The sequence below is a fragment of the Zeugodacus cucurbitae genome, chromosome X, assembly GCF_028554725.1.
Source record: "Zeugodacus cucurbitae isolate PBARC_wt_2022May chromosome X, idZeuCucr1.2, whole genome shotgun sequence".
NCBI classification, from domain to species: domain Eukaryota; kingdom Metazoa; phylum Arthropoda; class Insecta; order Diptera; family Tephritidae; genus Zeugodacus; species Zeugodacus cucurbitae.
In genome coordinates this window covers 24,519,542-24,546,198 of record NC_071672.1, presented here as the reverse complement: position 1 = coordinate 24,546,198, position 26,657 = coordinate 24,519,542, and the positions used below count along the sequence as shown (strand labels likewise).

General features: G+C 33.3%; 6 pseudogenes; 4 read left to right on the top strand and 2 right to left on the bottom strand.

Annotated features, from left to right (window-relative positions):
• The first annotated feature begins 10,144 nt into the window (after positions 1-10,144).
• LOC128923015 (NADH-ubiquinone oxidoreductase chain 2-like) lies at positions 10,145-13,573 on the top strand (annotated as a pseudogene).
• Positions 12,056-13,573, top strand: LOC128922945 (cytochrome c oxidase subunit 1-like; annotated as a pseudogene).
• Positions 13,574-14,355: 782 nt separating this feature from the next.
• Positions 14,356-19,416, top strand: LOC128923014 (NADH-ubiquinone oxidoreductase chain 2-like; annotated as a pseudogene).
• On the top strand, positions 15,734-20,049 carry LOC128923138 (cytochrome c oxidase subunit 1-like; annotated as a pseudogene).
• Positions 20,050-22,870: 2,821 nt separating this feature from the next.
• LOC128923140 (NADH-ubiquinone oxidoreductase chain 5-like) lies at positions 22,871-23,548 on the bottom strand (annotated as a pseudogene).
• On the bottom strand, positions 23,482-25,778 carry LOC128923139 (NADH-ubiquinone oxidoreductase chain 4-like; annotated as a pseudogene).
• Positions 25,779-26,657: the final 879 nt, after the last annotated feature.

The following is a 26,657-nucleotide window of genomic DNA, read 5'->3' as shown; positions in this document are numbered from 1 at the left end:
TCTTGTTTTGTCTTGTCATGTCTTGTCTGGTCTTGTCTTGTTTTGTCTTGTCATGTCTTGTCTTGTCTTGTCTTGTCTTGTCTTGTCTTGTCTTGTCTTGTCTTGTCTTGTCTTGTCTTGTCTTGTCTTGTCTTGTCTTGTCTTGTCTTGTATTGTCTTGTTTTCTCATGTAATGTCATGTCGTGTGTTGTGTTGTTTTGTCTTGTCTTGTCTTGTGTTGTTTTGTCGTGTCATGTCTTGTCTTGTCTTGTCTTGTCTTGTCCTGTCCTGTCGTGTGTTGTGTTGTTTTGTCTTGTTTGTCATGTCATGTCGTGTCTTGTGTTGCTTTGTCTTGTCTTGTCCTGTCTTGTCATGTCGTGTGTTGTATTGTTTTGTCTTGTCTTGTTGTGTATTGTCATGTCTTGTCTTGTCTTGTCATGTCATGTCATGTCGTGTGTTGTGTTGTTTTGTCTTGTCTTGTTTTGTCTTGTCATGTCTTGTCTTGTCTTGTCTTGTTTTGTCTTGTCATGTCTTGTCTTGTCTTGTCTTGTCTTGTCTTGTCTTGTCTTGTCTTGTCTTGTCTTGTCTTGTCTTGTCTTGTCTTGTCTTGTCTTGTCTTGTCTTGTCTTGTCTTGTCTTATCTTGTCTTGTCTTGTCTCTTCTTGTCTTGTCTTGTCTTGTCTTGTTTTATGTTGTCTTGTCTTGTCTTGTCTTGTCTTGTTTTGTCATGTAATGTCATGTGTGTTGTGTTGTTTTGTCTTGTCATGTCTTGTCTTGTCTTGTCTTGTCTTGTCTTGTCTTGTCTTGTCTTGTCTTGTCTTGTCTCTTCTTGTCTTGTCTTGTCTTGTCTTGTTTTATGTTGTCTTGTCTTGTCTTGTCTTGTCTTGTCTTGTTTTGTCATGTAATGTCATGTCGTGTGTTGTGTTGTTTTGTCTTGTCATGTCTTATATTGTCATGTCATGTCATGTCGTGTGTTGTGTTGTTTAGTCTTGTTTTGTCTTGTCATGTCTTGTCTTGTCTTGTCTTGTCTTGTCTTGTCTTGTCTTGTCTTGTCTTGTCTTGTCTTGTCTTGTCTTGTCTTGTCTTGTCTTGTCTTGTCTTGTCTTGTCTTGTCTTGTCTTGTCTTGTCTTGTCTTGTCTTGTCTTGTCTTGTCTTGTCTTGTCTTGTCTTGTCTTGTCTTGTCTTGTCTTGTTTTGTCTTGTCTTGTCTTGTCTTGTCTTGTCTTGTCTTGTCTTGTCTTGTCTTTCTTGTCTTGTCTTGTCATGTCTTGTCTTGTCTTGTTTTGTCTTGTCTTGTATTGTCTTGTTTTCTCATGTAATGTCATGTCGTGTGTTGTGTTGTTTTGTCTTGTCTTGTGTTGTTTTGTCGTGTCATGTCTTGTCTTGTCTTGTCTTGTCTTGTCCTGTCCTGTCGTGTGTTGTGTTGTTTTGTCTTGTCTTGTCATGTCATGTCGTGTCTTGTGTTGCTTTGTCTTGTCTTGTCCTGTCTTGCCATGTCGTGTGTTGTATTGTTTTGTCTCGTCTTGTTGTGTATTGTCATGTCTTGTCTTGTCTTGTCATGTCATGTCATGTCGTGTGTTGTGTTGTTTTGTCTTGTCTTATTTTGTCTTGTCATGTCTTGTCTTGTCTTGTCTTGTTTTGTCTTGTCATGTCTTGTCTTGTCTTGTCTTGTCTTGTCTTGTCTTGTCTCTTCTTGTCTTGTCTTGTCTTGTCTTGTTTTATGTTGTCTTGTCTTGTCTTGTTTTATGTTGTCTTGTCTTGTCTTGTCTTGTCTTGTCTTGTCTTGTCTTGTTTTATGTTGTCTTGTGTTGTCTTGTCTTGTTTTGTCATGTAATGTCATGTCGTGTGTTGTGTTGTTTTGTCTTGTCATGTCTTATATTGTCATGTCATGTCATGTCGTGTGTTGTGTTGTCTTGTCTTGTTTTGTCTTGTCTTGTCTTGTCTTGTCTTGTCTTGTCTTGTCTTGTCTTGTCTTGTCTTGTCTTGTCTTGTCTTGTCTTGTCTTGTCTTGTCTTGTCTTGTCTTGTCTTGTCTTGTCTTGTCTTGTCTTGTCTTGTCTTGTCTTGTCTTGTCTTGTCTTGTCTTGTCTTGTCTTGTCTTGTCTTGTCTTGTCTTGTCTTGTCTTGTCTTGTCTTGTCTTGTCTTGTCTTGTCTTGTCTTGTTTTGTCTTGTCTTGTCTTGTCTTGTCTTGTCTTGTCTTGTCTTGTCTTTCTTGTCTTGTCTTGTCATGTCTTGTCTTGTCTTGTTTTGTCTTGTCTTGTATTGTCTTGTTTTCTCATGTAATGTCATGTCGTGTGTTGTGTTGTTTTGTCTTGTCTTGTGTTGTTTTGTCGTGTCATGTCTTGTCTTGTCTTGTCTTGTCTTGTCCTGTCCTGTCGTGTGTTGTGTTGTTTTGTCTTGTCTTGTCATGTCATGTCGTGTCTTGTGTTGCTTTGTCTTGTCTTGTCCTGTCTTGCCATGTCGTGTGTTGTATTGTTTTGTCTCGTCTTGTTGTGTATTGTCATGTCTTGTCTTGTCTTGTCATGTCATGTCATGTCGTGTGTTGTGTTGTTTTGTCTTGTCTTGTTTTGTCTTGTCATGTCTTGTCTTGTCTTGTCTTGTTTTGTCTTGTCATGTCTTGTCTTGTCTTGTCTTGTCTTGTCTTGTCTTGTCTTGTCTCTTCTTGTCTTGTCTTGTCTTGTCTTGTTTTATGTTGTCTTGTCTTGTCTTGTCTTGTCTTGTCTTGTTTTGTCATGTAATGTCATGTCGTGTGTTGTGTTGTTTTGTCTTGTCTTGTCTTGTCTTGTCTCTTCTTGTCTTGTCTTGTCTTGTCTTGTTTTATGTTGTCTTGTGTTGTCTTGTCTTGTTTTGTCATGTAATGTCATGTCGTGTGTTGTGTTGTTTTGTCATGTCATGTCTTATATTGTCATGTCATGTCATGTCGTGTGTTGTGTTGTTTAGTCTTGTTTTGTCTTGTCATGTCTTGTCTTGTCTTGTCTTGTTTTGTCTTGTCTTGTCTTGTCTTGTCTTGTGTTGTTTTGTCCTGTCCTGATGTGTGTTGTGTTGTTTTGTCTTGTCTTGTTTTGTCTTGTCGTGTTTTGTCTTGTCTTGTGTTGTTTTGTGTTGTATTGTCTTGTTTTCTCAGGTAATGTCATGTCGTGTGTTGTGTTGTTTTGTCTTGTCTTGTTGTGTATTGTCATGTCATGTCATGTCGTGTCTTGCGTTGCTTTGTCTTGCCTTGTCTTGTCTTGTCATGTCGTGTGTTGTGTTGTTTTGTCTTGTCTTGTTGTGTATTGTCATGTCTTATATTGTCTTGTCTTGTCTTGTCTTGTCATGTCTTGTCATGTCGTGTGTTGTGTTGTTTTGTCTTGTCTTGTCTTGTCTTGTCTTGTCTTGTCTTGTCATGTCATGTCATGTGATATCGTGTGTTGTGTTGTTTTGTCTTGTCTTATTTTGTCTTGTCATGTCTTATCTTGTCTTGTCTTGTCTTGTCTTGTTTTGTCTTGTCTTGTCTTGTGTTGTCTTGTCTTGTCTTGTTTTGTCTTGTCTTGTATTGTCTTGTTTTCTCATGTAATGTCATGTCGTGTGTTCTGTTGTTTTGTCTTGTCTTGTGTTGTTTTGTCGTGTCATGTCTTGTCTTGTCTTGTCTTGTCCTCTCCTGTCGTGTGTTGTGTTGTTTTGTCTTGTCTTGTTTTGTCTTGTCCTGTGTTGTTTTGTCCTGTCCTGACGTGTGTTGTGTTGTTTTGTCTTGTCTTGTTTTGTCTTGTCCTGTCTTGTATTGTCTTGTTATCTCATGTAATGTCATGTCGTGTGTTGTGTTGTTTTGTCTTGTCTGGTGTTGTTTTGTCGTGTCATGTCATGTCTTGTCCTGTCCTGTCGTGTGTTGTCTTGTCTTGTCTTGTCCTGTCCTGACGTGTGTTGTGTTGTTTTGTCTTGTCTTGTGTTGTTTTGTCCTGTCCTGATGTGTGTTGTGTTGTTTTGTCTTGTCGTGTTTTGTCTTGTCTTGTGTTGTTTTGTGTTGTATTGTCTTGTTTTCTCAGGTAATGTCATGTCGTGTGTTGTGTTGTTTTGTCTTGTCTTGTGTTGTTTTATCGTGTCATGTCTTGTCTTGTCTTGTCTTGTCTTGTCCTGTCTTGTCGTGTGTTGTCTTGTCTTGTCGTGTCCTGACGTGTGTTGTGTTGTTTTGTCTTGTCTTGTGTTGTTTTGTCTTGTCCTGTCTTGTCTTGTCTTGTGATGTCATGTCATGTCGTGTGTTGTGTTGTTTTGTCTTGTCATGTCTTGTCTTGTCTTGTCTTGTCTTGTCTTGTCTTGTCATGTCTTGTCTTGTCTTGTCTTGTCCTGTCCTGTCGTATGTTGTGTTGTTTTGTCTTGTCTTGTCATGTCATGTCATGTCGTGTCTTGTGTTGCTTTGTCTTGTCTTGTCATGTCGTGTGTTGTGTTGTTTTGTCTTGTCTTGTTGTGTATTGTCATGTCTTATATTGTCTTGTCTTGTCTTGTCATGTCATGTCATGTCGTGTGTTGTGTTGTTTTGTCTTGTCTTGTTTTGTCTTGTCTTGTCTTGTCTTGCCTTATCTTGCCTTGTCTTGTCTTGTCTGGTCTTGTCTTGTCTTGTCGTGTCTTGTCTTGTCTTGTCATGTCTTGTCTTGTTTTGTCTTGACTTGTATTGTCTTGTTTTCTCATGTAATGTCATGTCGTGTGTTGTGTTGTTTTGTCTTGTCTTTTGTTGTTTTGTCGTCTCATGTCTTGTCTTGTCTTGTCTTGTCTTGTCCTGTCCTGTCGTGTGTTGTGTTGTTTTGTCTTGTTTTCTCATGTAATGTCATGTCGTGTGTTGTGTTGTTTTGTCTTGTCTTGTGTTGTTTTGTCGTGTCATGTCTTGTCTTGTCTTGTCTTGTCTTGTCCTGTCCTGTCGTGTGTTGTGTTGTTTTGTCTTGTCTTGTCATGTCATGTCGTGTCTTGTGTTGCTTTGTCTTGTCTTGTCCTGTCTTGCCATGTCGTGTGTTGTATTGTTTTGTCTTGTCTTGTTGTGTATTGTCGTGTCTTGTCTTGTCTTGTCATGTCATGTCATGTCATGTCGTGTGTTGTGTTGTTTTGTCTTGTCTTGTTTTGTCTTGTCATGTCTTGTCTTGTCTTGTCTTGTTTTGTCTTGTCATGTCTTGTCTTGTCTTGTCTTGTCTTGTCTTGTCTTGTCTTGTCTCTTCTTGTCTTGTCTTGTCTTGTCTTGTTTTATGTTGTCTTGTCTTGTCTTGTCTTGTCTTGTCTTGTTTTGTCATGTAATGTCATGTCGTGTGTTGTGTTGTTTTGTCTTGTCTTGTCTTGTCTTGTCTCTTCTTGTCTTGTCTTGTTTTATGTTGTCTTGTCTTGTCTTGTCTTGTCTTGTTTTGTCATGTAATGTCATGTCGTGTGTTGTGTTGTTTTGTCTTGTCATGTCTTATATTGTCATGTCATGTCATGTCGTGTGTTGTGTTGTTTAGTCTTGTTTTGTCTTGTCATGTCTTGTCTTGTCTTGTCTTGTTTTGTCTTGTCTTGTCTTGTCTTGTTTTGTCTTGTCTTGTCTTGTCTTGTCTTGTCTTGTCTTGTCTTGTCTTGTGTTGCTTTGTCTTGTCTTGTCTTGTCTTGTCTTGTCTTGTCTTGTCTTGTCTTGTCGTATCATGTCTTGTCTTGTCCTGTCCTGTCGTGTGTTGTGTTGTTTTGTCTTGTCTTGTCATGTCATGTCATGTCGTGTCTTGTGTTGCTTTGTCTTGTCTTGTCATGTCGTGTGTTATGTTGTTTTGTCTTGTCTTGTTGTGTATTGTCATGTCTTATATTGTCTTGTCTTGTCTTGTCTTGTGATGTCATGCCGTGTGTTGTGTTGTTTTGTCTTGTCATGTCTTATCTTGTCTTGTCTTGTCTTGTCTTGTCTTGTCTTGTCTTGTCTTGTCTTGTCTTGTCTTGTCTTGTCTTGTCTTGTCTTGTCTTGTCTTGTCTTGTCTTTCTTGTCTTGTCTTGTCTTGTCATGTCTTGTCGTGTGTTGTGTTGTTTTGTCGTGTCTTGTGTTGCTTTGTCTTGTCTAGTCTTGTCTTGTCTTGTCTTGTCTTGTCTTGTTTTGTCATGTCATGTCATGTCGTGTGTTGTGTTGTTTTGTCTTGTCTTGTTTTGTCTTGTCTTGTCTTGTCTTGTCTTGTCTTGTCTTGTTTTGTTTTGTCTTGTCATGTCTTGTCTTGTCTTGTCTTGTCTTGTCTTGTCTTGTCTTGTCTTGTCTTGTCTTGTCTTGTCTTGTCTTGTCTTGTCTTGTCTTGTCTTGTCTCTTCTTGTCTTGTCTTGTCTTGTCTTGTTTTATGTTGTCTTGTCTTGTCTTGTTTTATGTTGTCTTGTCTTGTCTTGTCTTGTCTCTTCTTGTCTTGTCTTGTCTTGTCTTATTTTATGTTGTCTTGTCTTGTCTTGTCTTGTTTTGTCATGTAATGTCATGTCGTGTGTTGTGTTGTTTTGTCTTGTCATGTCTTATATTGTCATGTCATGTCATGTCGTGTGTTGTGTTGTTTAGTCTTGTTTTGTCTTGTCATGTCTTGTCTTGTATTGTCTTGTTTTGTCTTGTCTTGTCTTGTCTTGTTTTGTCTTGTATTGTCTTGTCTTGTCTTGTCGTATCATGTCTTGTCTTGTCCTGTCCTGTCGTGTGTTGTGTTGTTTTGTCTTGTCTTGTCATGTCATGTCATGTCGTGTCTTGTGTTGCTTTGTCTTGTCTTGTCATGTCGTGTGTTGTGTTGTTTTGTCTTGTCTTGTTGTGTATTGTCATGTCTTATATTGTCTTGTCTTGTCTTGTCTTGTGATGTCATGCCGTGTGTTGTGTTGTTTTGTCTTGTCTTGTCTTGTCTTGTCTTGTCTTGTTTTGTCTTGTCTTGTCTTGTCTTGTGTTGTCTTGTCTTGTCTTGTCTTGTCATGTCTTGTCTTGTTTGTTTTGTCTTGTTTTGTCTTGTCTTGTCTTGTCTTGTCTTGTCTTGTCTTGTCTTGTCTTGTCTTGTTTTGTCTTGTCTTGTCTTGTCTTGTGTTGTCTTGTCTTGTCTTGTCTTGTCTTGTCTTGTCATGTCTTGTCTTGTCTTGTTTTGTCTTGTCTTGTATTGTCTTGTTTTCTCATGTCATGTCATGTCGTGTGCTGTGTTGTTTTGTCTTGTCTTGTCTTGTCTTGTCATGTCGTGTCTTGTGTTGCTTTGTCTTGTCTTGTCATGTCGTGTGTTGTGTTGTTTTGTCTTGTCTTGTCTTGTCTTGTCTTGTCTTGTCTTGTCTTGTCTTGTCTTGTCTTGTCTTGTGTTGTCATGTCTTGTCTTGTCTTGTCATGTCTTGTCTTGTTTGTTTTGTCTTGTTTTGTCTTGTCTTGTCTTGTCTTGTCTTGTCTTGTCTTGTCTTGTCTTGTCTTGTCTTGTCTTGTCTTGTCTTGTCTTGTCTTGTCTTGTCTTGTTTTGTCTTGTCTTGTCTTGTCTTGTGTTGTCTTGTCTTGTCTTGTCTTGTCATGTCTTGTCTTGTCTTGTTTTGTCTTGTCTTGTATTGTCTTGTTTTCTCATGTCATGTCATGTCGTGTGCTGTGTTGTTTTGTCTTGTCTTGTCTTGTCTTGTCATGTCGTGTCTTGTGTTGCTTTGTCTTGTCTTGTCATGTCGTGTGTTGTGTTGTTTTGTCTTGTCTTGTTGTGTATTGTCATGTCTTATATTGTCTTGTCTTGTCTTGTCATGTCTTGTCTTGTCTGGTTCTGTCCTGTCGTGTGTTGTGTTGGTTTGTCTTGTCTTGTCATGTCATGTCATGTCGTGTCTTGTGTTGCTTTGTCTTGTCTTGTCATGTCGTGTGTTGTGTTGTTTTGTCTTGTCTTGTTGTGTATTGTCATGTCTTGTCTTGTCTTGTGTTGTTTTGTCGTGTCATGTCTTGTCTTGTCTTGTCCTGTCCTGTCGTGTGTTGTGTTGGTTTGTCTTGTCTTGTCATGTCATGTCATGTCGTGTCTTGTGTGGCTTTGTCTTGTCTTGTCATGTCGTGTGTTGTGTTGTTTTGTCTTGTCTTGTTGTGTATTGTCATGTCTTATATTGTCTTGTCTTGTCTTGTCTTGTCTTGTCATGTCATGTCATGTCGTGTGCTGTGTTGTTTTGTCTTGTCTTGTCTTGTCTTGTCATGTCTTGTCTTGTCTTGTCTTGTCTTGTCTTGTCTTGTCTTGTTTTGTCTTGTCTTGTATTGTCTTGTTTTCTCATGTAATGTCCTGTCGTGTGTTGTGTTGTTTTGTCTTGTCTTGTGTTGCTTTGTCGTGTCATGTCTTGTCTTGTCTTGTCCTGTACTGTCGTGTGTTCTGTTGTTTTGTCTTGTCTTGTCATGTCATGTCATGTCGTGTCTTGTGTTGCTTTGTCTTGTCTTGTCATGTCGTGTGTTGTGTTGTTTTGTCTTGTCTTGTTGTGTATTGTCATGTCATGTCATGTCGTGTCTTGCGTTGCTTTGTCTTGTCTTGTCTTGTCTTGTCATGTCGTGTGTTGTGTTGTTTTGTCTTGTCTTGTTGTGTATTGTCATGTCTTATATTGTCTTGTCTTGTCTTGTCTTGTCATGTCTTGTCATGTCGTGTGTTGTGTTGTTTTGTCTTGTCTTGTCTTGTCTTGTCTTGTCATGTCATGTCATGTGATATCGTGTGTTGTGTTGTTTTGTCTTGTCTTATTTTGTCTTGTCATGTCTTATCTTGTCTTGTCTTGTCTTGTCTTGTTTTGTCTTGTCTTGTCTTGTGTTGTCTTGTCTTGTCTTGTTTTGTCTTGTCTTGTATTGTCTTGTTTTCTCATGTAATGTCATGTCGTGTGTTCTGTTGTTTTGTCTTGTCTTGTGTTGTTTTGTCGTGTCATGTCTTGTTTTGTCTTGTCTTGTCCTCTCCTGTCGTGTGTTGTGTTGTTTTGTCTTGTCTTGTTTTGTCTTGTCCTGTGTTGTTTTGTCCTGTCCTGACGTGTGTTGTGTTGTTTTGTCTTGTCTTGTTTTGTCTTGTCCTGTCTTGTCTTGTCTTGTTTTGTCTTGTCCTGTCTTGTATTGTCTTGTTATCTCATGTAATGTCATGTCGTGTGTTGTGTTGTTTTGTCTTGTCTGGTGTTGTTTTGTCGTGTCATGTCATGTCTTGTCCTGTCCTGTCGTGTGTTGTCTTGTCTTGTCTTGTCCTGTCCTGACGTGTGTTGTGTTGTTTTGTCTTGTCTTGTTTTGTCTTGTCTTGTGTTGTTTTGTCCTGTCCTGATGTGTGTTGTGTTGTTTTGTCTTGTCGTGTTTTGTCTTGTCTTGTGTTGTTTTGTGTTGTATTGTCTTGTTTTCTCAGGTAATGTCATGTCGTGTGTTGTGTTGTTTTGTCTTGTCTTGTGTTGTTTTGTCGTGTCATGTCTTGTCTTGTCTTGTCTTGTCTTGTCCTGTCTTGTCGTGTGTTGTCTTGTCTTGTCGTGTCCTGACGTGTGTTGTGTTGTTTTGTCTTGTCTTGTTTTGTCTTGTCTTGTGTTGTTTTGTCTTGTCCTGTCTTGTCTTGTCTTGTGATGTCATGTCATGTCGTGTGTTGTGTTGTTTTGTCTTGTCATGTCTTGTCTTGTCTTGTCTTGTCTTGTCTTGTCTTGTCATGTCTTGTCTTGTCTTGTCTTGTCTTGTCTTGTCTTGTCCTGTCCTGTCGTATGTTGTGTTGTTTTGTCTTGTCTTGTCATGTCATGTCATGTCGTGTCTTGTGTTGCTTTGTCTTGTCTTGTCATGTCGTGTGTTGTGTTGTTTTGTCTTGTCTTGTTGTGTATTGTCATGTCTTATATTGTCTTGTCTTGTCTTGTCATGTCATGTCATGTCGTGTGTTGTGTTGTTTTGTCTTGTCTTGTTTTGTCTTGTCTTGTCTTGTCTTGCCTTATCTTGCCTTGTCTTGTCTTGTCTGGTCTTGTCTTGTCTTGTCTTGTCTTGTCTTGTCATGTCTTGTCTTGTTTTGTCTTGACTTGTATTGTCTTGTTTTCTCATGTAATGTCATGTCGTGTGTTGTGTTGTTTTGTCTTGTCTTTTGTTGTTTTGTCGTCTCATGTCTTGTCTTGTCTTGTCTTGTCTTGTCCTGTCCTGTCGTGTGTTGTGTTGTTTTGTCTTGTCTTGTCATGTCATGTCATGTCGTGTCTTGTGTTGCTTTGTCTTGTCTTGTCTTGTCTTGTCATGTCATTCATCTATCTATTTATCTATGAGTTGTACTTTTAACTCTCGGAAATGTCTATATTGGAATTTACTGTTAACTACTAGTAAAAAATACAATTTAAATAAGTTTACTAATTTAACTTATTTAGATAAAATTAATTTAAATGTAATTATTTTATCCAACTTAATTAAAATTAACTATAGAAAAAAAAAAAAAAAAAAATTAGATGAAAACAGCCTATTATAAATGAAATAAGCTGTTTTCATTGAATGAATTGCCTGACGAAAAGGGTTACCTTGATAGGGTAAATTATGTAATAATATTACATTCATTATATTTAATAGAATTAAACTATTTCTAAAAGTATCAAAAACTTTTGTGCATCATACACCAAAATATATCAATTATAAAAAGATAAGCTAATCAAGCTACTGGGTTCATACCCCATTTATAAAGGTCCTAATCCTTTTCTTTTTAATTTTTAATAATTCAGCTAAAATTATATTCTTCTTTATCTTAATTACAGGTACAATAATCACAGTATCATCTAATTCTTGATTGGGAGCTTGAATAGGTCTAGAAATTAATTTATTATCTTTTATCCCCCTAATAAATAGTAATAATTTAATATCTACAGAAGCCTCTCTTAAGTATTTCCTAACTCAAGCCTTAGCCTCAGCAGTATTATTATTTGCTATTATAATGAGATACTTAAACAATTTTCCTGTCACACAAGAAAATTCTTTATATAATGACTTAATTATTACATCATCACTATTATTAAAAAGAGGGGCAGCCCCCTTTCATTTCTGATTTCCAAATGTTATAGAAGGCTTATCGTGAATAAACGCTTTAACTTTAATAACCTGACAAAAAATTGCCCCTCTTATATTAATCTCCTACATTTCGCCAAACAATTTTATTCTTTTAGTAATCTTTACATCAACCATTGTAGGATCTTTAGGAGGATTAAATCAAACTTCCTTACGAAAGTTAATAGCCTTCTCCTCTATCAACCACCTAGGTTGAATATTAGCGGCTATGCAAACTAGTGAATCGATATGATTAATTTATTTTTCATTTTATTCATTTTTATCCTTCAGTCTAACCTTCATATTCAACAATTTTAAAATATTCCACATCAATCAACTATTCGATTCATTTTTTAGATCAAAAATTTTAAAATTTATATTATTTCTTAATCTTCTATCCTTAGGTGGACTACCCCCATTCATTGGGTTTCTACCTAAATGGTTGGTTATTCAGATATTAGTTCTAAAAAGACAATACATTTTAGTAACCATCATAACTGTAATAACTTTAATTACATTATTTTTTTATCTACGACTATGTTTTGCAGCTTTTATACTAAACTACTACGAAAATAATTGAACGGTAAATATATTCATCAACAATTTTTCTTTTAAAACTATACTTGTTTTATCTTTCATCTCTACATTTAGATTAGTACTAGTTTCCCTAGTCTACCTATTCTTGTAAATTTATAGAATAAGGCTTTAAGTTAAATAAACTAATAGCCTTCAAAGCTATAAATATAAGTATAGTCTTTTAAGCCTTAGTAAGTTTTTACTCCTTTAGAATTGCAGTCTAATGTCATTATTGACTATAAAGCCTTGATTAAAAAGAATAAATTCTTATAAATAGATTTACAGTCTATTGCCTAAACTTCAGCCATTTAATCGCGACAATGGCTATTTTCAACGAACCATAAAGATATCGGAACATTATATTTTATTTTCGGAGCTTGAGCAGGTATAGTAGGAACATCTCTTAGAATCTTAGTCCGGGCAGAACTGGGTCACCCAGGAGCTTTAATCGGAGATGATCAAATCTATAATGTCATCGTAACAGCTCATGCATTTGTTATGATTTTTTTCATAGTAATACCTATTATAATTGGAGGATTTGGAAATTGACTAGTACCCCTAATACTAGGAGCGCCAGATATAGCATTCCCTCGAATGAATAATATAAGATTTTGATTATTACCTCCCTCTCTTACATTACTTTTAGTGAGCAGTATAGTAGAAAACGGAGCTGGTACAGGTTGAACTGTTTATCCTCCCCTTTCATCAATTATCCCTCATGGTGGGGCCTCAGTTGATTTAGCTATTTTTTCTCTGCATATAGCTGGTATTTCATCAATTTTAGGAGCCGTAAATTTCATTACTACAGTAATTAATATGCGATCAACAGGAATCACATTTGACCGGATACCTTTATTCGTTTGAGCCGTAGTATTGACAGCTCTTCTTTTACTTCTATCTCTACCTGTATTAGCCGGAGCTATTACTATACTTTTAACAGACCGAAACTTAAACACCTCTTTCTTCGACCCAGCTGGTGGTGGAGACCCTATTTTATACCAACATTTGTTTTGATTCTTTGGACACCCTGAAGTTTATATTTTAATTTTACCAGGATTCGGTATAATTTCTCATATTATTAGACAAGAATCGGGTAAAAGGGAAACATTTGGTTCCTTAGGTATAATTTACGCTATAATAGCAATTGGATTACTTGGATTTATCGTATGAGCCCATCATATATTTACAGTAGGTATAGATGTTGATACTCGAGCTTACTTCACTTCAGCTACAATAATTATTGCTGTTCCTACTGGAATTAAAATTTTCAGATGACTAGCCACTCTTCATGGAACACAATTAAATTATTCCCCAGCTATATTATGAGCTTTAGGTTTTGTATTTTTATTCACAGTTGGGGGACTAACTGGAGTAGTATTAGCCAACTCTTCTGTTGATATTATTCTTCATGACACTTACTACGTAGTAGCTCATTTCCATTATGTTTTATCAATAGGAGCAGTATTTGCTATTATAGCTGGATTTGTACACTGATATCCATTATTTACTGGATTAGTTTTAAACCCTAAGTGATTAAAAAGTCAATTTATTATTATATTTATTGGTGTAAACTTAACTTTCTTCCCTCAACACTTCTTAGGATTAGCAGGAATACCTCGACGTTACTCCGACTACCCAGATGCTTACACAACATGAAATGTAGTTTCTACAATTGGTTCATCAATTTCTTTACTAGGAATTCTTTTCTTCTTATTTATTATTTGAGAAAGATTAGTTACTCAACGTCAAGTAATTTACCCAATGCAACTTAGTTCTTCAATTGAATGACTTCAAAATACACCACCTGCTGAACATAGTTATTCAGAATTACCTCTTTTAACTAATTTCTAATATGGCAGATTAGTGCAATGGATTTAAGCTCCATATATAAAGTATTTTACTTTTATTAGAAACTAATGACAACATGAGCTGCCCTTGGCCTTCAAGATAGTGCCTCTCCTCTTATAGAACAACTTACATTTTTTCATGATCATGCTCTTATAATTTTAGTAATAATTACAACTCTTGTAGGTTATTTAATATTTATATTGTTCTTCAATACTTACACAAACCGAAACCTCCTTCACGGTCAAACCATTGAAATAATTTGAACTATTCTTCCAGCAATTGTTCTGCTATTTATTGCTTTCCCCTCTCTACGCCTACTTTACTTATTGGATGAAATTAATGAACCTTCAGTAACTTTAAAGGCTATCGGACACCAATGATACTGAAGTTACGAATATTCAGATTTCATAAATGTAGAATTTGACTCATGTTGTTTTGTCTTGTCATGTCATGTCATGTCGTGTCTTGTGTTGCTTTGTCTTGTCTTGTCATGTCGTGTGTTGTGTTGTTTTGTCTTGTCTTGTTGTGTATTGTCATGTCTTATATTGTCTTGTATTGTCTTGTCATGTCATGTCATGTCGTGTGTTGTGTTGTTTTGTCTTGTCTTGTTTTGTCTTGTCTTGTCTTGTCTTGCCTTATCTTGCCTTGTCTTGTCTTGTCTGGTCTTGTCTTGTCTTGTCTTGTCTTGTCTTGTCTTGTCTTGTCTTGTCTTGTCATGTCTTGTCTTGTTTTGTCTTGACTTGTATTGTCTTGTTTTCTCATGTAATGTCATGTCGTGTGTTGTGTTGTTTTGTCTTGTCTTGTTTTGTCTTGTCTTGTCTTGTCTTGCCTTATCTTGCCTTGTCTTGTCTTGTCTGGTCTTGTCTTGTCTTGTCTTGTCTTGTCTTGTCTTGTCTTGTCCTGTCCTGTCGTGTGTTGTGTTGTTTTGTCTTGTCTTGTCATGTCATGTCATGTCGTGTCTTGTGTTGCTTTGTCTTGTCTTGTCTTGTCTTGTCATGTCATTCATCTATCTATTTATCTATGAGTTGTACTTTTAACTCTCGGAAATGTCTATATTGGAATTTACTGTTAACTACTAGTAAAAAATACAATTTAAATAAGTTTACTAATTTAACTTATTTAGATAAAATTAATTTAAATGTAATTATTTTATCTAACTTAATTAAAATTAACTATAGAAAAAAAAAAAAAAAAAATTAGATGAAAACAGCCTATTATAAATGAAATAAGCTGTTTTCATTGAATGAATTGCCTGACGAAAAGGGTTACCTTGATAGGGTAAATTATGTAATAATATTACATTCATTATATTTAATAGAATTAAACTATTTCTAAAAGTATCAAAAACTTTTGTGCATCATACACCAAAATATATCAATTATAAAAAGATAAGCTAATCAAGCTACTGGGTTCATACCCCATTTATAAAGGTCCTAATCCTTTTCTTTTTAATTTTTAATAATTCAGCTAAAATTATATTCTTCTTTATCTTAATTACAGGTACAATAATCACAGTATCATCTAATTCTTGATTGGGAGCTTGAATAGGTCTAGAAATTAATTTATTATCTTTTATCCCCCTAATAAATAGTAATAATTTAATATCTACAGAAGCCTCTCTTAAGTATTTCCTAACTCAAGCCTTAGCCTCAGCAGTATTATTATTTGCTATTATAATGAGATACTTAAACAATTTTCCTGTCACACAAGAAAATTCTTTATATAATGACTTAATTATTACATCATCACTATTATTAAAAAGAGGGGCAGCCCCCTTTCATTTCTGATTTCCAAATGTTATAGAAGGCTTATCGTGAATAAACGCTTTAACTTTAATAACCTGACAAAAAATTGCCCCTCTTATATTAATCTCCTACATTTCGCCAAACAATTTTATTCTTTTAGTAATCTTTACATCAACCATTGTAGGATCTTTAGGAGGATTAAATCAAACTTCCTTACGAAAGTTAATAGCCTTCTCCTCTATCAACCACCTAGGTTGAATATTAGCGGCTATGCAAACTAGTGAATCGATATGATTAATTTATTTTTCATTTTATTCATTTTTATCCTTCAGTCTAACCTTCATATTCAACAATTTTAAAATATTCCACATCAATCAACTATTCGATTCATTTTTTAGATCAAAAATTTTAAAATTTATATTATTTCTTAATCTTCTATCCTTAGGTGGACTACCCCCATTCATTGGGTTTCTACCTAAATGGTTGGTTATTCAGATATTAGTTCTAAAAAGACAATACATTTTAGTAACCATCATAACTGTAATAACTTTAATTACATTATTTTTTTATCTACGACTATGTTTTGCAGCTTTTATACAAAACTACTACGAAAATAATTGAACGGTAAATATATTCATCAACAATTTTTCTTTTAAAACTATACTTGTTTTATCTTTCATCTCTACATTTAGATTAGTACTAGTTTCCCTAGTCTACCTATTCTTGTAAATTTATAGAATAAGGCTTTAAGTTAAATAAACTAATAGCCTTCAAAGCTATAAATATAAGTATAGTCTTTTAAGCCTTAGTAAGTTTTTACTCCTTTAGAATTGCAGTCTAATGTCATTATTGACTATAAAGCCTTGATTAAAAAGAATAAATTCTTATAAATAGATTTACAGTCTATTGCCTAAACTTCAGCCATTTAATCGCGACAATGGCTATTTTCAACGAACCATAAAGATATCGGAACATTATATTTTATTTTCGGAGCTTGAGCAGGTATAGTAGGAACATCTCTTAGAATCTTAGTCCGGGCAGAACTGGGTCACCCAGGAGCTTTAATCGGAGATGATCAAATCTATAATGTCATCGTAACAGCTCATGCATTTGTTATGATTTTTTTCATAGTAATACCTATTATAATTGGAGGATTTGGAAATTGACTAGTACCCCTAATACTAGGAGCGCCAGATATAGCATTCCCTCGAATGAATAATATAAGATATTGATTATTACCTCCCTCTCTTACATTACTTTTAGTGAGCAGTATAGTAGAAAACGGAGCTGGTACAGGTTGAACTGTTTATCCTCCCCTTTCATCAATTATCCCTCATGGTGGGGCCTCAGTTGATTTAGCTATTTTTTCTCTGCATTTAGCTGGTATTTCATCAATTTTAGGAGCCGTAAATTTCATTACTACAGTAATTAATATGCGATCAACAGGAATCACATTTGACCGGATACCTTTATTCGTTTGAGCCGTAGTATTGACAGCTCTTCTTTTACTTCTATCTCTACCTGTATTAGCCGGAGCTATTACTATACTTTTAACAGACCGAAACTTAAACACCTCTTTCTTCGACCCAGCTGGTGGTGGAGACCCTATTTTATACCAACATTTGTTTTGATTCTTTGGACACCCTGAAGTTTATATTTTAATTTTACCAGGATTCGGTATAATTTCTCATATTATTAGACAAGAATCGGGTAAAAGGGAAACATTTGGTTCCTTAGGTATAATTTACGCTATAATAGCAATTGGATTACTTGGATTTATCGTATGAGCCCATCATATATTTACAGTAGGTATAGATGTTGATACTCGAGCTTACTTCACTTCAGCTACAATAATTATTGCTGTTCCTACTGGAATTAAAATTTTCAGATGACTAGCCACTCTTCATGGAACACAATTAAATTATTCCCCAGCTATATTATGAGCTTTAGGTTTTGTATTTTTATTCACAGTTGGGGGACTAACTGGAGTAGTATTAGCCAACTCTTCTGTTGATATTATTCTTCATGACACTTACTACGTAGTAGCTCATTTCCATTATGTTTTATCAATAGGAGCAGTATTTGCTATTATAGCTGGATTTGTACACTGATATCCATTATTTACTGGATTAGTTTTAAACCCTAAGTGATTAAAAAGTCAATTTATTATTATATTTATTGGTGTAAACTTAACTTTCTTCCCTCAACACTTCTTAGGATTAGCAGGAATACCTCGACGTTACTCCGACTACCCAGATGCTTACACAACATGAAATGTAGTTTCTACAATTGGTTCATCAATTTCTTTACTAGGAATTCTTTTCTTCTTATTTATTATTTGAGAAAGATTAGTTACTCAACGTCAAGTAATTTACCCAATGCAACTTAGTTCTTCAATTGAATGACTTCAAAATACACCACCTGCTGAACATAGTTATTCAGAATTACCTCTTTTAACTAATTTCTAATATGGCAGATTAGTGCAATGGATTTAAGCTCCATATATAAAGTATTTTACTTTTATTAGAAACTAATGACAACATGAGCTGCCCTTGGCCTTCAAGATAGTGCCTCTCCTCTTATAGAACAACTTACATTTTTTCATGATCATGCTCTTATAATTTTAGTAATAATTACAACTCTTGTAGGTTATTTAATATTTATATTGTTCTTCAATACTTACACAAACCGAAACCTCCTTCACGGTCAAACCATTGAAATAATTTGAACTATTCTTCCAGCAATTGTTCTGCTATTTATTGCTTTCCCCTCTCTACGCCTACTTTACTTATTGGATGAAATTAATGAACCTTCAGTAACTTTAAAGGCTATCGGACACCAATGATACTGAAGTTACGAATATTCAGATTTCATAAATGTAGAATTTGACTCATATATAATCCCTACTAATGAATTAGCTACAGACGGATTTCGTTTATTAGACGTAGATAACCGAGTAGTTTTACCTATAAATTCACAAATTCGAATTTTAGTGACAGCCGCAGATGTAATCCACTCTTGAACAATTCCATCGTTAGGAGTAAAAGTTGATGGAACCCCGGGCCGATTAAACCAAACTAATTTTTTAATAAACCGCCCAGGTTTATTCTATGGTCAATGTTCTGAAATTTGCGGAGCTAATCACAGTTTTATACCTATTGTAATCGAAAGAATCCCTGTTAATCATTTTATTAAATGAGTTACTAACAGAGCTAACTCATAATTTATCATTAGATGACTGAAAGCAAGTACTGGTCTCTTAAACCATTTTATAGTAAATTAGCACTTACTTCTAATGAAAAAAAATTAGTTAAAATATAACATTAGTGTGTCAAACTGAAATTACTGAATTAATTAGTATTTTTTAATTCCACAAATAGCTCCTATCGGTTGATTAAGTTTATTTATTATCTTCTCAATTACTTTTATTTTGTTTAGTATAATAAATTATTATTCTGTACTTCCACAAACCCCTAAATCTCAAATCTCAAAGAAGTATTCATCTACATCCCTTAACTGAAAATGATAACAAATTTATTCTCTGTATTCGATCCCTCATCAAGCATTTTCAATTTATCATTAAATTGAATAAGAACATTCCTAGGATTATTGTTAATCCCATCAGCTTACTGATTAATACCATCACGATGACATATTTTTTGAAATTCTATTTTACTAACACTACATAAGGAATTCAAAACCTTATTAGGTCCCTCAAGTCATTCAGGTTCAACCTTCATTTTCGTTTCATTATTTTCTCTAATTCTATTTAATAATTTTATAGGTTTATTCCCTTATATCTTCACAAGTACAAGTCATTTAACATTGACCCTTACCTTGGCTCTTCCTCTATGATTATGTTTTATATTATATGGATGAATTAACCACACTCAACACATATTTGCCCATTTAGTGCCCCAAGGAACTCCAGCAGTACTAATACCATTCATGGTATGTATTGAAACTATTAGTAATATTATTCGGCCAAGAACTTTAGCTGTTCGACTAGCGGCTAATATAATCGCAGGACACTTATTATTAACCCTATTGGGAAATACTGGCCCTTCGTTATCTTACATTATTGTATCCCTTTTATTAATTGGACAAATTGCTTTATTAGTACTTGAATCAGCTGTAGCTATTATTCAGTCATATGTATTTGCTGTTTTAAGTACTTTATACTCTAGTGAAGTAAATTAATGTCAACACACTCAAATCACCCATTCCATTTAGTAGATTATAGCCCATGACCTTTAACAGGAGCTATCGGAGCTATAACATCAGTATCAGGTTTAGTTAAATGATTCCACCAATACGACATTTCGCTATTTCTATTAGGAAATGTAATTACTATCCTAACAGTCTATCAATGATGACGAGACGTCTCACGAGAAGGAACATTTCAAGGATTACATACCCTACCAGTTACATTAGGCCTTCGATGAGGAATAATTTTATTTATTTTATCAGAAGTCTTATTCTTTGTATCCTTCTTTTGAGCATTTTTCCATAGCAGACTATCACCTGCCATCGAATTAGGTGCTTCATGACCCCCTGCTGGTATTCAACCATTCAATCCATTCCAAATTCCTTTGTTAAATACAGCAATTCTTTTATCATCTGGAGTTACAGTAACTTGAGCTCACCATAGATTAATAGAGGGTAATCATTCTCAAGCCACACAAGGATTATTTTTTACAGTTTTATTAGGGGTTTACTTCACTATCCTACAAGCCTATGAATACATCGAAGCACCTTTTACTATTGCAGATTCAGTTTACGGTTCTACATTCTTTATAGCAACAGGCTTCCATGGAATTCACGTATTAATTGGAACAACTTTCCTTTTAGTCTGTTTAATCCGACATTTAAATAATCATTTTTCTAAAACTCATCATTTCGGATTTGAAGCAGCCGCATGATACTGACATTTCGTTGATATTGTATGATTATTCCTCTATATCTCAATTTATTGATGAGGAGGTTAATTAATTATCTGTATAGTATATAAGTATATTTGACTTCCAATCATAAGGTCTACTAATCAGTAGTATAGATAATCTTTTCAATCATTATTATAGGGTTAATTCTAATAACAATCACCAGAATTGTAATAATTTTAGCTTCAGTACTTTCAAAAAAAGCTCTTACAGACCGAGAAAAATGTTCTCCATTTGAATGTGGGTTTGATCCAAAGTCATCTTCACGCCTACCTTTCTCACTTCGATTCTTCCTAATCACTATTATTTTTCTAATTTTCGATGTAGAAATTGCTCTTATTTTACCTATAGTTCTAATTATCTCTACTTCAGACATCTTCATATGAACAATTACCTCAATTATTTTCATTATTATTCTAATTATTGGATTATATCATGAATGAAATCAAGGAATATTAAACTGATCAAACTAAACCTAGGGTTGTAGTTAATTATAACATTTGATTTGCATTCAAAAAGTATTGATATTCTCAATCTACCTTAAACAGAATATGAAGCGATTTATTGCAATTAGTTTCGACCTAATCTTAGGTATTTAATACCCTTATTCTCTAAATGTATAAAATTAATTATTTACTAAATCTTTTTAATTGAAGCCAAAAAGAGGCTTATCACTGTTAATGATAGAATTGAGGTTATTCTCCAATTAAGGAAGTATGACGTTCAAGAAAAAGCTGCTAACTTTTATCGTTTAATGGTTAAACTCCATTTGTACTTCTGTTTATATAGTTTAGCAAAAACATTACATTTTCATTGTAAAAACAAAATTTTACTATTTTTATAAATTACTAAAACTAATTCACTATATCCAAAAATTACATAATTACCCTAACATCTTCAGTGTTATGCTCTACATTTAAGCTATTTGAATAAAATATTAAAAAGAAAGAAAACAAGAAAGTAATTCATAAAACAAATAATAAAAGATAAATCTTCAAGTTATTATTGTGTATAACAAATATATGTTGAGAATATTTCCCTAATTCGTTATATAAATTTTGACCCCCTAAAAATTCTGATCAACCCTGATCAAAAGATTTACATACTCTTCCTCCTAAAATCAAGGGATAGTTAATAATCCCATAAGTAGAGATATAAGGTATAAATCATATAGAACCAAAAAAATAACTGCTAACATAATTACTTAAAGATTTATTAAAATAAAATAAAGAAACATTTGAAATTAAATAGCCTAATACACCTCCCACAATACAAACAAACAAAGTTAACAACTTCAAATAACTAGGCAAACAAATTATAAAGGGTGATTTTTTAAGAGCTTGATAACTTTTTAAAAAAAAAAACGCATAAAATTTGCAAAATCTCATCGGTTCTTTATTTGAAACGTTAGATTGGTTCATGACATTTACTTTTTGAAGATAATTTCATTTAAATGTTGACCGCGGCTGCGTCTTAGGTGGTCCATTCGGAAAGTCCAATTTTGGGCAACTTTTTCGAGCATTTCGGCCGGAATAGCCCGAATTTCTTCGGAAATGTTGTCTTCCAAAGCTGGAATAGTTGCTGGCTTATTTCTGTAGACTTTAGACTTGACGTAGCCCCACAAAAAATAGTCTAAAGGCGTTAAATCGCATGATCTTGGTGGCCAACTTACGGGTCCATTTCTTGAGATGAATTGTTCTCCGAAGTTTTCCCTCAAAATGGCCATAGAATCGCGAGCTGTGTGGCATGTAGCGCCATCTTGTTGAAACCACATGTCAACCAAGTTCAGTTCTTCCATTTTTGGCAACAAAAAGTTTGTTAGCATCGAACGATAGCGATCGCCATTCACCGTAACGTTGCGTCCAACAGCATCTTTGAAAAAATACGGTCCAATGATTCCACCAGCGTACAAACCACACCAAACAGTGCATTTTTCGGGATGCATGGGCAGTTCTTCAACGGCTTCTGGTTGCTCTTCACCCCAAATGCGGCAATTTTGCTTATTTACGTAGCCATTCAACCAGAAATGAGCCTCATCGCTGAACAAAATTTGTCGATAAAAAACATTTCGAACCGAACACTGATATTGGTAATAAAATTCAATGATTTGCAAGCGTTGCTCGTTAGTAAGTCTATTCATGATGAAATGTCAAAGCATACTGAGCATCTTTCTCTTTGACACCATGTCTGAAATCCCACGTGATCTGTCAAATACTAATGCATGAAAATCCTAACCTCAAAAAAATCACCCGTTATATGGTGTAGGAAAAATCAATCAACTTAACATACTACCTCCCACAATTCTCATTACTAGTAAACCTCTCATCCCACGAAGCATAATTCATCCCTCATCTCTTAACATATTTAAAGAACCACAAATTAATTCACCTGTTATTGAATAATAGACCAATCGAAAAGAATAGCAAACAGTTAAACCAGTAGAAAAAAAATATAAAAAGAAAGAAAATATATTAATATAACTTAAAGAAACAATCTCAAGAATTATGTCCTTAGAATAAAACCCAGCTAAAAAAGGCATACCACACAACGCTAAATTAGCAACATTAAAACAACCAGATGTTAATGGTATATAAATACCAAGTCCTCCTATCAAACGAATATCTTGAGAATTATTCATATTATGAATAATAGCTCCAGCACATATAAATAAAAGAGCCTTAAATAAAGCATGAGTTAACAGATGAAAAAAAGCTAATTTATAAAATCCTATAGATAAAATTCTTATTATTAATCCTAATTGTCTTAAAGTAGATAGGGCAATAATCTTTTTTAGGTCAAATTCAAAATTAGCCCCCAATCCAGCTATAAATATAGTCAAACCAGATAATAATAATAATAAATCCCCTAATCATGTACCTCTCAACAAAATATTAAATCGAATTAATAAATAAACCCCAGCAGTCACCAAAGTAGAAGAAAGAAAATATATTAATATAACTTAAAGAAACAATCTCAAGAATTATGTCCTTAGAATAAAACCCAGCTAAAAAAGGCATACCACACAACGCTAAATTAGCAACATTAAAACAACCAGATGTTAATGGTATATAAATACCAAGTCCTCCTATCAAACGAATATCTTGAGAATTATTCATATTATGAATAATAGCTCCAGCACATATAAATAAAAGAGCCTTAAATAAAGCATGAGTTAACAGATGAAAAAAAGCTAATTTATAAAATCCTATAGATAAAATTCTTATTATTAATCCTAATTGTCTTAAAGTAGATAGGGCAATAATCTTTTTTAGGTCAAATTCAAAATTAGCCCCCAATCCAGCTATAAATATAGTCAAACCAGATAATAATAATAATAAATCCCCTAATCATCTACCTCTCAACAAAATATTAAATCGAATTAATAAATAAACCCCAGCAGTCACCAAAGTAGAAGAATGAACTAAAGCAGAAACTGGTGTAGGAGCCGCTATAGCAGCAGGTAATCAAGATGAAAATGGAATCTGAGCACTCTTAGTTATAGCAGCTAATATAATCAAAGCCCCAATAATTTCCATTTCTACTCTATTTTTCATAACTTCTAAATAAAAAATATAGTTTCAACTCCCGTAATTTAACATTCAAGCAATAGCTAATAAAAATGCGACATCCCCAATCCGATTGGATAAAGCTGTTAATATGCCAGCATTATATGACTTAACATTTTTAAAATAAATAACTAAACAATAAGATACTAATCCTAACCCATCTCACCCTAATAAAATTCTAATCAAATTTGGACTAATAATTAATAACATTATAGATATAACGAATATAAGAACTAATATAATAAAACGATTAATATTTAAATCACCTCTCATATACTCCTTTCTATAATAAATAACTAAAGAAGCAATTAATAGAACAAAAGATATAAATAATAAACTTATTCAATCAAATAAAAAGGTTATTACAATTCTAGCTGAATTTAAACTTACAACTTCTCACTCCAAAAAGATAGTATAATCATTTATTAAAAATAACAAACTAGACAAAAAAAAATTGATTCTAATAGAAATTAAAACCAAAAATCTAATTCTACAAATTGATAAATATTTCACGATCTAAAATGACTAACTCATATCATTGACACCACAAATCAATATTTTAAATAAACTATTTAGATTAATTAAAGTCAAAATAAACAAATATCTCTCTTTAAAATTAATAAATTTAAAGGAAACCAATGAAGAAATAATAGCAAATATTCCCGAATCTTACCCCCTCTAAATGAATATACGCCAGAAAATACCTTACCATGTTGACTATAAGCATATAAATATAATGTATATGCAGCTCTAAAAAAAGATAGTAAAGATAAAGAAATTATAGTAACTCAAGATCAACTAACAGTTCTATTCAATAAAGAAATTTCACCTAATAAATTCAACGAAGGAGGGGCCGCTATGTTACAAGCTCTTAGTAAAAATCACCATAATGTTATAGAAGGTATAAAATTTAATAACCCCTTATTAATTAATAAACTTCGACTCCCTAACCGTTCATAAGTAATATTGGCTAAACAAAACAACCCTGAAGAACATAACCCATGAGCAATTATCAAAGTATAAGATCCGCAAAGACCTCAATAAGTTAAAGTTATAAGACCCCCTAATACAATACCTATATGAGCTACAGAAGAATAAGCAATAAGAGCCTTTAAATCAGTTTGACGTTAACAAACCAAACTAATCAATACCCCCCCTACTAATCTAATACTAACTCAAATATAATTATATTTAATGCCTCTCATTTGTATAAAAGAAAACACTCGTAATAACCCGTATCCTCCTAACTTCAATATAATGCCGGCTAAAATTATTGATCCTGAAACTGGAGCCTCTACATGAGCTTTAGGTAGCCATAAATGAACCAAAAATATTGGTATCTTAACTAAAAAGGCTAAAATTAAACTTAAATACAACAAATCATAATTAAATATATAATTACCCAATAAATAAAAGTTTATAGTATTTAAAGTATTATATAAATAAAAAATCCCAACCAATATAGGTAAAGAAACTAATAAAGTGTAAAATAATAAATAAACACCAGCCTGTAAACGTTCTGGTTGATATCCTCATCCTAAAATTAAAAATAAAGTAGGAATTAAACTACTTTCAAAAAATAAATAAAATATAAATAAATTTATACTTCTAAAAGTCAAAACTAAAAAAATCAATAAAATTAATACATTAAACAAAAATAATCTTTTATAATTATTATATTTATTAACAGACTCACTAGCTGTCAACATTAATGTACAAATTCAAAAACTTAATAAAATTAATCCATAAGAAATTACATCAAATCCTAAAAAATAAGAAATATTTACAAAATAATTAGTACAATAATTTAATATAATGAAAATAAAAGTAACAACAAATAATAAATTTTGTACCATTCAAAACAAACCGTTAATAAAACAAATAGGACTAATAAAAAGTATTATAAAAATTAATTTTAACATTGTAAAATATTAAATGATTGAAAATAATCATTTCCATGAGTACGAATTATAGAAACTAAAATAGAAAGACCTAAAGCACCTTCGCACACTCTAAAGGTCAAAAATATTATACTAAAAAATCTTCTATAATCTATCAAATTTAAAAAAATAAATAAAAGAAAAAATAAATTTAGTACAATATACTCTAAACTCAAAAGTATTGATAATAAATGCTTACGATTAGAGACAAAAACAAAAATCCCTATTAAAAACAAAAAACAAGGTAGCCCTCAATATAAACTTATTAACATTAGTTTTAATAGTTTAATAAAAACATTGGTCTTGTAAACCAAAAATAAGATTAAGTCTTTTAAAACTTCAAGAGAAAAGAAATTACTTTATCATTAATCCCCAAAATTAATATTTTAATTAAACTACCTCCTGATATTATACAACTATTTTTATACACATCTACATTAATTTCAAGACTTATTTTTATTCAAATAAACCATCCTTTAGCTATAGGGTTAATATTATTAATCCAAACTTTACAAATTTGTTTATTAACAGGATTAATAGCAAAAAGATTTTGATTTTCTTATATTCTATTTCTAATCTTCCTGGGAGGAATACTAGTTTTATTTATTTATGTAACCTCTCTAGCTTCAAACGAAATATTTTCTTTATCTATAAAATTAACTACTATTTGTGTAATAGCTACAGCAACTCTTATACTAATCTCCGTATTTATAGATAAATCATCAACAACATGCTTTATACAAAATCTAGAAATACAACCGTTTAACCAAATAAAAAGTATTCTTCCAGAAAACGCTCTAAATCTACATAAACTATATAACTTCCCCACAAATATAATCACCATTCTATTAATAAACTACCTTTTAGTTACTTTAATTGCTGTAGTAAAAATTACTAAATTATTTTATGGTCCTCTTCGGCCAATAAACTAATGAACAAACCTTTACGAACCCAACACCCCTTATTTAAAATTGCAAATAATGCTTTAGTAGATCTACCAGCTCCTGTAAATATTTCAGCTTGATGAAATTTCGGCTCCCTACTAGGATTATGTTTAATTATTCAAATTATAACAGGATTATTCTTAGCTATACATTATACAGCTGATATTAATTTAGCTTTCAATAGAGTAAACCACATTTGTCGTGATGTAAATT